This window comes from Rutidosis leptorrhynchoides, chromosome 6 (assembly GCF_046630445.1).
Source record: "Rutidosis leptorrhynchoides isolate AG116_Rl617_1_P2 chromosome 6, CSIRO_AGI_Rlap_v1, whole genome shotgun sequence".
Lineage (NCBI taxonomy): Eukaryota > Viridiplantae > Streptophyta > Magnoliopsida > Asterales > Asteraceae > Rutidosis > Rutidosis leptorrhynchoides.
The window spans coordinates 158800142-158813283 of NC_092338.1; positions in this window are offsets into that span (position 1 = coordinate 158800142).

Genomic DNA, 13142 nt, shown 5'->3' on the forward strand with positions numbered 1-13142 from the left:
GCATATTCGATTTCGATAATTCAACCATAGAATGTAGTTTCACGTACTTGTGTCTATTTTGTAAATCATTTATAAAACCTGCATGTATTCTCATCCCAAAAATATTAGATTTTAAAAGTGGGACTATAACTCACTTTCACAGATTTTTACTTCGTCGGGAAGTAAGACTTGGCCACTGGTTGATTCACGAACCTATAACAATATATACATATATATCAAAGTATGTTCAAAATATATTTACAACACTTTTAATATATTTTGATGTTTTAAGTTTATTAAGTCAGCTGTCCTCGTTAGTAACCTACAACTAGTTGTCCACAGTTAGATGTACATAAATAAATCGATAAATATTATCTTGAATCAATCCACGACCCAGTGTATACGTATCTCAGTATTGATCACAACTCAAACTATATATATTTTGGAATCAACCTCAACCCTGTATAGCTAACTCCAACATTCACATATAGAGTGTCTATGGTTGTTCCGAAATATATATAGATGTGTCGACATGATAGGTCGAAACATTGTATACGTGTCTATGGTATCTCAAGATTACATAATATATAATACAAGTTGATTAAATTATGGTTGGAATAGATTTGTTACCAATTTTCACGTAGCTAAAATGAGAAAAATTATCCAATCTTGTTTTACCCATAACTTCTTCATTTTAAATCCGTTTTGAGTGAATCAAATTGCTATGGTTTCATATTGAACTCTATTTTATGAATCTAAACAAAAAAAATATAGGTTTCTAGTCGGAAAAATAAGTTACAAGTCGTTTTTGTAAAGGTAGTCATTTCAGTCGAAAGAACGACGTCTAGATGACCATTTTAGAAAACATACTTCCACTTTGAGTTTAACCATAATTTTTGGATATAGTTTCATGTTCATAATAAAAATCATTTTCTCAGAATAACAACTTTTAAATCAAAGTTTATCATAGTTTTTAATTAACTAACCCAAAACAGCCCGCGGTGTTACTACGACGGCGTAAATCCGGTTTTACGGTGTTTTTCGTGTTTCCAGGTTTTAAATCATTAAGTTAGCATATCATATAGATATAGAACATGTGTTTAGTTGATTTTAAAAGTCAAGTTAGAAGGATTAACTTTTGTTTGCGAACAAGTTTAGAATTAACTAAACTATGTTCTAGTGATTACAAGTTTAAACCTTCGAATAAGATAGCTTTATATGTATGAATCGAATGATGTTATGAACATCATTACTACCTTAAGTTCCTTGGATGAACCTACTGGAAAAGAGAAAAATGGATCTAGCTTCAATGGATCCTTGGATGGCTCAAAGTTCTTGAAGCAAAATCATGACACGAAAACAAGTTCAAGTAAGATCATCACTTGAAATAAGATTGTTATAGTTATAGAAATTGAACCAAAGTTTAAATATGATTATTACCTTGTATTAGAATGATAACCTACTGTAAGAAACAAAGATTTCTTGAGGTTGGATGATCACCTTACAAGATTGGAAGTGAGCTAGCAAACTTGAAAGTATTCTTGATTTTATGAAACTAGAACTTTTGGAATTTATGAAGAACACTTAGAACTTGAAGATAGAACTTGAGAGAGTTCAATTAGATGAAGAAAATTGAAGAATGAAAGTGTTTGTAGGTGTTTTTGGTCGTTGGTGTATGGATTAGATATAAAGGATATGTAATTTTGTTTTCATGTAAATAAGTCATGAATGATTACTCATATTTTTGTAATCTTATGAGATATTTCATGCTAGTTGCCAAATGATGGTTCCCACATGTGTTAGGTGACTCACATGGGCTGCTAAGAGCTGATCATTGGAGTGTATATACCAATAGTACATACATCTAAAAGCTGTGTATTGTACGAGTACGAATACGGGTGCATACGAGTAGAATTGTTGATGAAACTGAACGAGAATGTAATTGTAAGCATTTTTGTTAAGTAGAAGTATTTTGATAAGTGTATTGAAGTCTTTCAAAAGTGTATAAATACATATTAAAACACTACATGTATATACATTTTAACTGAGTCGTTAAGTCATCGTTAGTCGTTACATGTAAGTGTTGTTTTGAAACCTTTAGGTTAACGATCTTGTTAAATGTTGTTAACCCAATGTTTATAATATCAAAAGAGATTTTTAAATTATTATATTATCATGATATTATGATGTACGAATATCTCTTAATATGATATATATACATTAAATGTCGTTACAACGATAAACGTTACATATATGTCTCGTTTCAAAATCATTAAGTTAGTAGTCTTGTTTTTACATATGTAGTTCATTGTTAATATAATTAATGATATGTTTACTTACCATAATATCATGTTAACTATATATATAACCATATATATGTCATCATATAGTTTTTTTTTTTTTACAAGTTTTAACGTTCGTGAATCACCGGTCAACTTGGGTGGTCAATTGTCTATATGAAACCTATTTCAATTAATCAAGTCTTAACAAGTTTGATTGCTTAACATGTTGGAAACATTTAATCATGTAAATATCAATCTCAATTAATATATATAAACATGGAAAAGTTCGGGTCACTACACGCAGAACTTGAGATCTGCAAGTCATGACTATAAACAACGGCGTTGGTCGCGCCTGACCTCAATCCTAAGTGTTGGCACACTTAGAAGACTCCCGATGCGCACATACGGACGTTTAACTTAAGCATATATTGTGTGCACAACAATATATGTGATAAGTTAAGTGTTGACATGCCTTGAGTATATTTACTATTAAAATCAACAAGAACTTAGCTAAAAGAAATGTGTTAACAAACTATCTTACGCGCATGATCATACTATAATTGAAAACAGAACCCATGTACCTGGTCATACAAATACTTAGCAACCGTCACTTGGACGACAACGTGTAAATCACAAAGAGTAAAGTTATATCTAGAGCACGTGCATCATCTATGATTAACGATGATTAAATTTGCCTAAGTATGTATCACTTACGTGCACCCATAAATTTGAGCGCGTTATAACATGAACGACAATTGCGAAAAGATTCACAATAAGATTAATATTCCATTCCCAAGAAGGTCATTACATACATAAAGAAAATAATAAATTACAATTGTTCGTTTAACAAGCAGTGTGCATCAGCAGTAGGGTCATTGGACAAAGCTACCAATGAGGGGACCATGATGTTCATCAGCGTCGGCGCTACTTCCTAGCTCTTTTGCGCTGCGAGGGGATCCAATTCCTTAGCAATAATTGCATCCAAAGCCTCGGAAGATTGAACATGAGGCTGGATTTTGTTCCAGAAAGTATGCTTTTCTTCCTCCTTGAAGGCGAGAATGGCATCAATAAGCAGATCACTTACATATCTGGAATCACAAGCGCGAGCAACGAGCGCAGGAAGGCCCTTCTTCAAGGTCTCGAATTGGCGCACCGCCGAGTCACGATCTCTTTCACAAGTAGACAACCGACTAACCAAATCTTCGCGCTCTTTAGCCAGAGCGCTCTTTTCAGACTCAATGGAGTTAACCTTTTCTGTTAACCTCTCAACTTGAGAAACAAGATAGACCTTTTCAGAAGCCAAGGCAGATGAAGCGCTGGCTGCCTCTTGGCGCGCCTTTTCTGCCTCCTCGAGCTTTGAGTTCAGAAAAACAATGCGATCATGAGACTGATCGGCAGTCAATGCGCTCGGCGTAGAAGAGTCGGCGCCATCAAGACGAGCTTTTGCCTCCTTTAGGCATAATTGAGAACGCATCAAGTTCAACATAGTTAGTTGAACGTCGAAGTGCTACACTGCCTCGGGTGATAGGTGCGTGAATTAATTGGGGAGTTTGATGCCCTCCAAGTAGTTGAATTGGCAGGTCGCCGTATCCTCCAGTATTGACAGCAAATCATTCATACCATAAAATCGCAGACGAGCCTCTGCAGACGAGAAGATAACTGATTAGTAATGTAATGGGTAGTGCGATTGTCCATAACTCAAAAGGAGGAAATTACCTTTTGCCTTCTTAGCGCGCTTGCGCTTGTGCCCACTCTTAGTTGGGACCTCAGTCACCTTGGGTCCCTCAGCACCCACACGTTGAGAATCGTCACCTGCATAACTCTCACGTTGCTCGCACCACCAGAACCACTGGCGCCACCAGAACCGCCTGAGCGTTGCTCGCCCTCATTCTCCATCTCGGGTGTCTCGGTATAGATGCCCTCGATATTGCGGGATCCAAGAAGCCTGTCTAGGCACATGACTGCAACAAAAACAAACAAGAGATTAGAACAAAGCATCAGGAGAATAAAACAAGTATAAAGTTATCGCCCATCTGCCGCATACCATTATCGTTGCCATCTTTGATAATTGGCAGGGCAGACGGATAAGAACACATGTTAGCAACTCGCAAGATGTCGCTACTATAAGGGCGAATTGGAAGCTCGCAGTTAATAAAATGCCCGAGCCTCTCTTGTTTCAATCGGAGAAAGTGTGGGCTTAACATTGAGTCGCGCGTCGGTAGCTTCCGTATGCCATGCGCGAATATTTCGAAAGGCAAGAGGGATGGAGGAATCGTCAATATAGAAGAATGAATTTTTCCATTTCCTACGAACCCCAGCTTTCAGATGCGCCATAAAATTAACCCTATCGTTGAAAGCGTACCAACTCTGTTGGCTTTTACGGTAAGAAAACACGTTTTTAAATAACGTTAGCGTGGGAGGGAAATTGTAGAAATTACATATCGTCTCAAAAAGTGCGACACGGCAAGCGCTATATGGATGTAATTGACCAATGCCAATGCTAAAAAGATTAAGGACCTCCATGAAAAAAGGAGTGGAAGGATAGCGCACATTCCCTTCCACCATGACTTGACGATACACGGTGACCATATCGTCAATAACGGTGTCTGCGCGCTGATTAGGTAGGGGCGCTACCGGATTCAGATCGGCCAAAGATGGGTACCAATCCACCAAGAACGTAATTTTGCGCGCTGTCATAGCGGACCTGATGGCTCGGCAATTTGGAGGCTCGCTAGTAGAAGAAGATGCTATCTACTAATAATATAATAGAAATACAGTAAGCAAAAGAAACTAAATGCGCGCTAACTTGAGGAAGTTAAAGTCGAAACCAAAGAAGCAACGAGAAGAGAGCCGAGAAGAATTGCGCAAGATTGAGGAAAACAAAGAAGGGTAAAAATATGGAGAGGAGATAATGAGGTATTTATAGGGAAGTAAAAACACGAAAGAGGTCTCAAGATAATGAGGTATTTATAGGGAAGTAAAAACACGAAAGAGAGCCGAGAAGAATATGAAGCGCGGAGATGGAGCCACGTGTCAAAAGCTGGAAAGGAAGATGTACGAGGTAACCAAGGGCGACGAAAACGGCGGAATGATCACTGTAGCAACTGACAAACGTCGCTTCAATTACCTTGCATTTAATGCAGCATGACAAAGCATTATTTAAATAAAATGAAGGAGCGCGAAGGCATTTGGAAAAGAATGGCCAGACGATGGTCATAGGTTGAGTTCAACGCCATGCGCAGTTCCTGCGCATACCATTGAACTGGGGGGACTTAATGATACGCATACCCGATTAGCTCGTGTAGCGCATCAATCATCATCGCCAGGTTAGCCAAGCATGATGCGCACTGAAATGGAAAGCGCTGTAGTCACTAAACCGCGCTGAGTTCCAGTAGCGCGGTAGTGACATATGCATGTCAGGCGATGCTGTAGCTGGCAAAGTATATATGGCAGTCAGGAGTCAGGTCCGACAAAACACCTTTTACTTTTTGTTGGGTCAGCTCACTTAAGGAAGTACTATTTGCAGGCCACGATCTTGCTAACATTATTACGTGGCGATAGAAGACAAAAAAGATCACCTTATAAATAACGGACTCAATCCACAAGGCAAGGGGTTCCATCCTGGAAGAACTTACACACATACTATTTTGAGTATCCACGTACGGACTAGCTGCGCTATCTAAAATAGCGCGATTGTACCCGCGCTACCGGACCCATAGCATTCCACTAGACATTCTTGATATACAGGTAACGTTCTATGAACACAAACCCTACTACCTAGCGCGAGCCATCGCTGACCGGACTACCCGCCGATGGTGGGTCTATGTTTAACCACCCCCGCTGAGATCCTCATCTCGCAGGGGGTTATTCACGGTACTCCGGACCGGAGAGTTAAACCCAATTGACCCTTAAATCCCCCTTCTTTGATGTCAAGCATGGACCGAACCCGACCCGAATATTCTATGCTTGATCAATAAACGACATGGATATTTAACGTGATTATATCCCAACTCCAAACACGGAGAAGGGGTTACTCCACGGACGCAAATCATAGAATTTTTCTTATTATTTTCGTGCACACCTTTACAGGTTATATTAGGGTGTTTATATAGGCAAATCTAAATAAGAAATAACTTAAAGAGCAAGAAAACGAGTTTTTCCTCGTCAGGCTCCCAGATAGGCTTAAGTCGCGTCGCGGCTAGAGGAGCCGTGTCGTGGCTTAAAGCATGATTTCGAAACTGACAGCTTTGCAACCTTCGAACCTCAATCCAAGTGTTGAGCCATGGCGCACCTTAATGAGCAACGACGCGCTTTAACACTAAAACGCACTTTTTCTTGTTGTTTTGATATCCTTCACACATCCAACATTTATCTTTACGCCGCTCTAGTTTTAGACATGAAATTAACACAGCGAATTAATTCAAAACCCCCTAAGTGCAGTTGAGGTTTTAGATGCAGTTAAATAAGTGTGGCGGTGATTAAACATGCCTATGAAGCTCACACTATCATTTTACAGTCATATTTGGTACGAGCTTTTTATTAGATTTTAAATTGACAAAATAGCCAAAATATAGTCTCTGTATTTTTGGAATTCACCCTTTTGACAAAATTGTCCATTTCGTTCCCGTATTTTTCGCTTTTTGCCCGTTTCATCCTTGTATTTTTTTGTGCATTTTTCATCCCTAAAAGCATTTTAAAGTCCCAATTTCATCCCTCACCCTAACGAAGATTAACTGAATACGTAAAAACTGTTCACATGGACTATCCACCTAATCTTTAACTAATTAAAATACAAAAATCAATTCCTTCTTGCTCTCCTTATTCTTTTATGGATCTGAGTTTTATAATCAATCAATTTTTTTGGTACGTAATTCGTACTAAACATTGATTGAAATCCCTAGACTTATTTAGCTTCTAGGGTTTTTGCACAACTCCCTTATTATGCATATATTTTTGTTAACAGTTAGAGACCGGCACTGTTCGTTATCTCAATTTGGCAGTATATGGTGATTTATAACAAGTTTGTGCATCTGTGTTTTTTTTTTTAACGGCGATTTTTTTGGCATCAGTAGATCATTTCTTTCAACGACCTCATTTGCACGTAACACACACGTTCGGGCGGAAACCCGAACCCGATCGACGGTACCCGGGAACACATCCATTCGGGCAGTGGTTCCGGGTAGGGGTCCGTGAACGAATCCGGTAAAACCTCCCTATAGGGTCAATATATACCACCATTATTGGTGTTCAATTGGTTTAAAGAAAATCATGTCATCCCTAAGGATCGAACTCATGACTTGTCCCTATCCCATGACACAAAGTACATGGAAAGAACCGTTGTGCATCTGTGTTTGATTAATAATGCTGCTAATGGATTGATTTTTAATCAAAGTTGTTACCTTTATTGTTGCAAGAAACCATCTTATGATCCATGTTAATCAAAGCATCAAACTATTATACTCTTTTATTGACTTATGGTTTTAAGGGTTAATGCTATAGTGATAAATTCGTTATATGCTGTTATATAACCATAAGTCCATAATGACTAATTGATGGATATAAAGGATTTTTGTATTGATTTTTATTCTATGTAGGTTGCAAAGCAACAACAAAAACCGGGACTTGCAAGAACCGTGTATACTATATCATATATCACTTCACGAAAATTATGATCTGATATAGGTACAAATATTCAAAGTGCATAGTTATGACTAATGTATTAAATAATGACTTGTAAATTTAAGGATAAATATAGGCAGTTTATTTATAAAGTTTTTGTTTTTGATGATTGTGTATTTGTAGTGCACAAGCTTCCGATTGCTCTACGAAGGCTTCAGTCCAGTTATGTTGGAAATCTTGCACGGAGATTTCGCGAACGTGATGCAGAAGGATTAGTTACTGCAACTTATCTCCGAGAATTAAATCATCGAAATGCTCCCGAGACAGTAATAAAACTTTTTGAAAGTCAACCTTCTTTGCATTCAACTAATACAACACTTCAACAATACGTTAAGGCCCTGGTCAAAATTGATAGATTAGATGAAAGTGAGTTGCTTAAGTCATTGCAAAGAGGCGAGTTGTAAGTGCGTCCCCGCTTAAGACATCATATTTTTAAGAACGGCAGAAGAATAAATAAAACTAGCTAGGAGCTAGAAAACAATTACAAAGAGTTCATAGGAAATTGAAGCCACATATTCCAATCAATCTTAGCTATCTTATATCTAGAAGACAACCAATCAAACGAAGAAAAAACGATACAATCTATAATATGCCCTTTCTTGAACTTCGAATTGTTGAAAACGGCTCCATTTCTGAATCTCCAAATAGACCATAAGGAAGCAAAGCAAATAGCGTCCAAAATTGCACGTTTACTTGTCACCTGGGAGAAAGAATCAAGCCATGACCAAAAGGCAGTAGAGTTGTTCCATCCTGGAAGGGAGATACCCGTCAAAGTTGCAATATAAGACCAAACTTGTATCGCTAGCTCACAACGAAAAAAGATATTATTGGCGTCTTCAATCTCCAAATTACACGTAGAGCAAAGAAGCTTAGGGAAAACCATACCACGTTCCGATAGATTCACTTTGTCGGGAAGGCGATTACGAAGAAGGCGCCAAGTAAAAACGTTTATCTTCGGAGGAACAACTGCACACCAATAAGTCTTGAAGCAGCCCATCAGAGAAGAATCAATCATCCGGCGAATGCTTTAACCGAGAAATCCCTTTAGAAAGTACATGACCAAACCCAACGATCGTCATCCTTTGACAAGGAGACAAGAGAAAGCATGTTGCAAAGCTGAGACAATTGCTCCTTTTCAACCCCATCCCTAGGAGGCAGGGCCGGATTTGGGCCTGTGCAAGCTGTGCGGCTGCACATGGCCCATTGATACTGAGGGCCAATAAATTATTATTAATCCTTCTAATCCCTTTATACCGGTAACCTGATTGACCCAATATTCGGTATATATGCAAAAGCCCAAACAATAGCTACGTATACAAAAACCCAACTTGAGTATTTGGATGTCCACAATCAATTCGATATTTTAATTCTGAATAAATATGACTGCTTATGTTTGCTCCAACATTTTTATACTAAAGTAATACTTATGGGCAGACCGATGTGGGAAGCAAAGTGATCAAAAGAAACATTTCATTTAATAATAATCTTAGTATGCTGTGTCTTGTCCTTTTATTTTATATTACTCCGTAGTAATAGTATATTTAATATTTAATATTTAATATTTATTATTGTTATTCGTTATTATAATGGTTTTTTAAAGGCATAAATTTTGTAAACAAAACATCAAAAACATGTACACTACTTTCTCATTTAATAGACATAATCTTGTTTTAAACCACTTTAATAAATTGTCAATCTCGCAATAACAACAAAATTCTCATTACGAATAATTTTTTAGATCCGTACACACAATCGTAGATGTTATAACCTTCTAATCCGAAAGACCGAAAGGCCAACTATTTACTTAACGAACAGGGCCCATAAAATTAACCGGACGGCCCTGCTAGGAGGTCTATGCCACTTCCAACACCAAGTAGAATTTCAAATAACAATCGGTAACCATACCTTGTTTATCAATAACAAGAGCGTAGAGCCTAGGAAAAAGATCACAAAGAAAACAGTCATTTAACCACCTATCGTGCCAAAATAGAGCGTTGTTGCCATTACCAAACTTGAAAGAGAAAACAGATTGAAGAGAACCATGATGATCATGCATAGCCACGAGAAACGGTTGATATTAGCCCACGTACTACTATAGGAAGGATTGATGATAGGGTGCAATCCAACGTGCTGATAGCCATGAATTGCTTGGACTACATTAACCCATAACTGATTGATCTTAGAAACATACCTCCATCTCCACTTATATAGAAGCGCTTTATTAAGAGATTCGAGACTGATGACGCCAAGACCACCTTTATCCTTATGATTTAGGATCTCCTCCCATTTTACCCAAAGAATTTTCTTGTCAACTTGATAACCATCCCAAAACAAATTCTTTCGAATAGATTCAATGTGGTTAATGACCATCTTGGGAGCTTTAAATAAAGAGAAAAAGTAAGTCCCCAGCGATCCCAAAACAGATTTTACTAAGGTGAGACAACCTCTGAATGAAAGAAGACTTACTTTCCAATTTGCTAGTCTTTTCTCCACTTTATTTATGATTGCCTTCCAACTATCAAACCGGTGCATGTTCGCTCCAACTGGAATTCCCAAATAATTAAAAGGCAGATGTCCTGGGTTGCATCCAATAGCAGATGAGAGTCTATTAAGCTCATCATTTGAGACGCCAATACCAATTAAGTTGGATTTCTTCAAAATAATACGGAGACCTGAAACAGCAAAAAAAAAAAAAAAAAAAAAAAAAAAAAAAAAAAAAAACCAAGCCAATAAAGTAATAAGGTTATCAATATTGGTGTCACTCCATTCACCCATAAAAAGAGCGTCGTCAGCAAAGAAGCTGTGCGAAATCAAGCAGCAGCTATGACTATTCCCCACTTTGAGGCCCGCAAAAAGACTAGCATCAACAGCGTCATGAATAGCAGCGTGTAAACCTTCCATGCCTATGATAAAAAAGCAAGGGAGAAAGGGGATCTCCTTGCCTTAAGCCTCTCCCAATTTTAAATTCTACAGAGGGGCTACCATTTATAAGAACAAAGGCAAAAGAAGAAGTGAGACAACCTTTGATCCAGAGAATCCATCTATGGCCAAATCCAAGAAAAGAGAGCATGTAGAAGATGTAGTCCCAACTGATGGAGTCAAAAGCCTTTTCAAAATCAACCTTTAATAGCATAGCCAGTTTCTTCCTTCGTTTGCACCAATCGATAATTTCATTGATGATCAAAGGACCATCCAAAATCTGACGTCCTTTGATAAAAGCCGATTGCTCGGGGCTAATAATAGACTCAATGATAGTGGCAAGACGATTATCTAGGATTTTAGCTAAAATTTTGTATTGGATACCAATCAAGCTTATAGGACGGTAGTCAGAAACAAGAAGAGGGCTCTCTTTCTTCGGAATCATAGTAAAAAAGGAAGAATTACACCCTCTAGGAATGTGTCTGGAAGCGTGAAAGTTATGAACAAAAGCAAACACGCCCGGCTTAATCAGATCCCAAAAATGTTCACGAAACGAAAAGAGAATCCATCCGGGCTTGGAGATTTGTCATTTCCACAAGACCAAACTGCATTCTTAATCTCAACAGAAGAAAATGGTGACTCGAGGCATGTTGACTGATCAACTTCAAAAAGTGAGAGCTAGGAGATAAAAATTTAATATTTGGACACCACCGAAACTTATCTTCAAAAAAGTCAAGAAACGTCTTTTTAACTGACGACGGGTCCGTAACCCAAATGCCATTAGAGATGATGCCCGAAACAGCTAGTTTTCTCCTTTTTCGTTTCGGAGAGGAATGGAAGAATTCCGAGTTTTCAATATATATATATATATATATATATATATATATATATATATATATATATATATATATATATATATATATATATATATTTAAGAATAATATTTAATTATTTATATTAAACTTTGAATTACAGGAATGGCGAGCTCGGGAAACTCAACGTTTGATGAATTGATTTTTGTAGTTTAATTAGTTGAAGATTACGTGAATAGTCCCCGTGAATAGTTTTATCGGACTCAGTTACTTCGTTAGGAAGACGGATGAAATTGGGACTTTAAAATGATTTTTAAGGATGAAAAATGCAGAAAATAAAACATACGGATGAAACATGCAAAAATTGGAAAACACGGGAACGAAATGGACAATTTTGTCTATCCATTTAGTCACTGCGATTAAAACTGCTGCTTAAATTAGTCACTAAATTAACAATTTAGTCCCAAATTAGTCCCTCAGGCTAAAATATGTGCCCATCACGTGCTTTTTTTGTTAAGCCCTGCGTAGAGCCCCGTTAAACACCTATTTGCAACTTCCCTATTACGTAAAACAAAAGATCAAACTGTAGTTCCAAAAGAAAAAGTCTGAACGTAGCGATAATAATTCTCTAGACGCGATAGATGGATGATAATCGAACGTGGCTTTGGAGACCGGATATGCGATTATGATCATCAAGAGATATATGGTAAGTTAGACATGTTCGATTGTTTATCACATGTCACTGTTCTATTTTTTTTGCAGTTATGTAACTTTTTTTTATTATAGTTGAATATAAAGATTTGTTCACCATTAATGTACATCATCATGGTCACTTTGTCTCCAAACCAAAAAGACAATATGTTGGTGGATTGTTGAACCGGTTTACCTTGTTAATCCTCATAAGTTATCGTTGCGAGTGCTCAATGCCATTATAAAGGAACTAGGGTATGTTGACCTATTTGACCTTGTTGAACCCGTTGGATTTTTATACAAAATCCCATTAACCAGTTTCAATGAAAAAGAAATAAAAATAAAGATTACAAACTCTCCATCAAATTAACATAAACAAATACAAGTTGATACCTTTTTGCCTCTTTCAATGTATTTGACAGCAAACAACTCTTTAGTACTTTTATCTCCAACAAGTCTTGCAACTCCAAAGTTCCCAGAACCAAATTCTTTAAATAGTTTATATTTTTACTCCACTGTAAACAAATTCCTAAAGAAAATTCAATAAAGCATGCATTTTTAGTACTCCATAGTACATTAAGGTCATAGATGACTAGATGAGGTAGTTATTAAAGGTTAGTGGACGGTTAGTCAATTACCATTAGAGTACTACTAATCAATGTGTGTCTGAAAATATTTGACAGCCCTTAAGCTGTCATTAGAATACTCCAAAATAGAAATTAAAAAAACTATTTTGGAGGTTTAACAAGGCAGGTATATCTGTATGTGTTCTTTAAGAAAA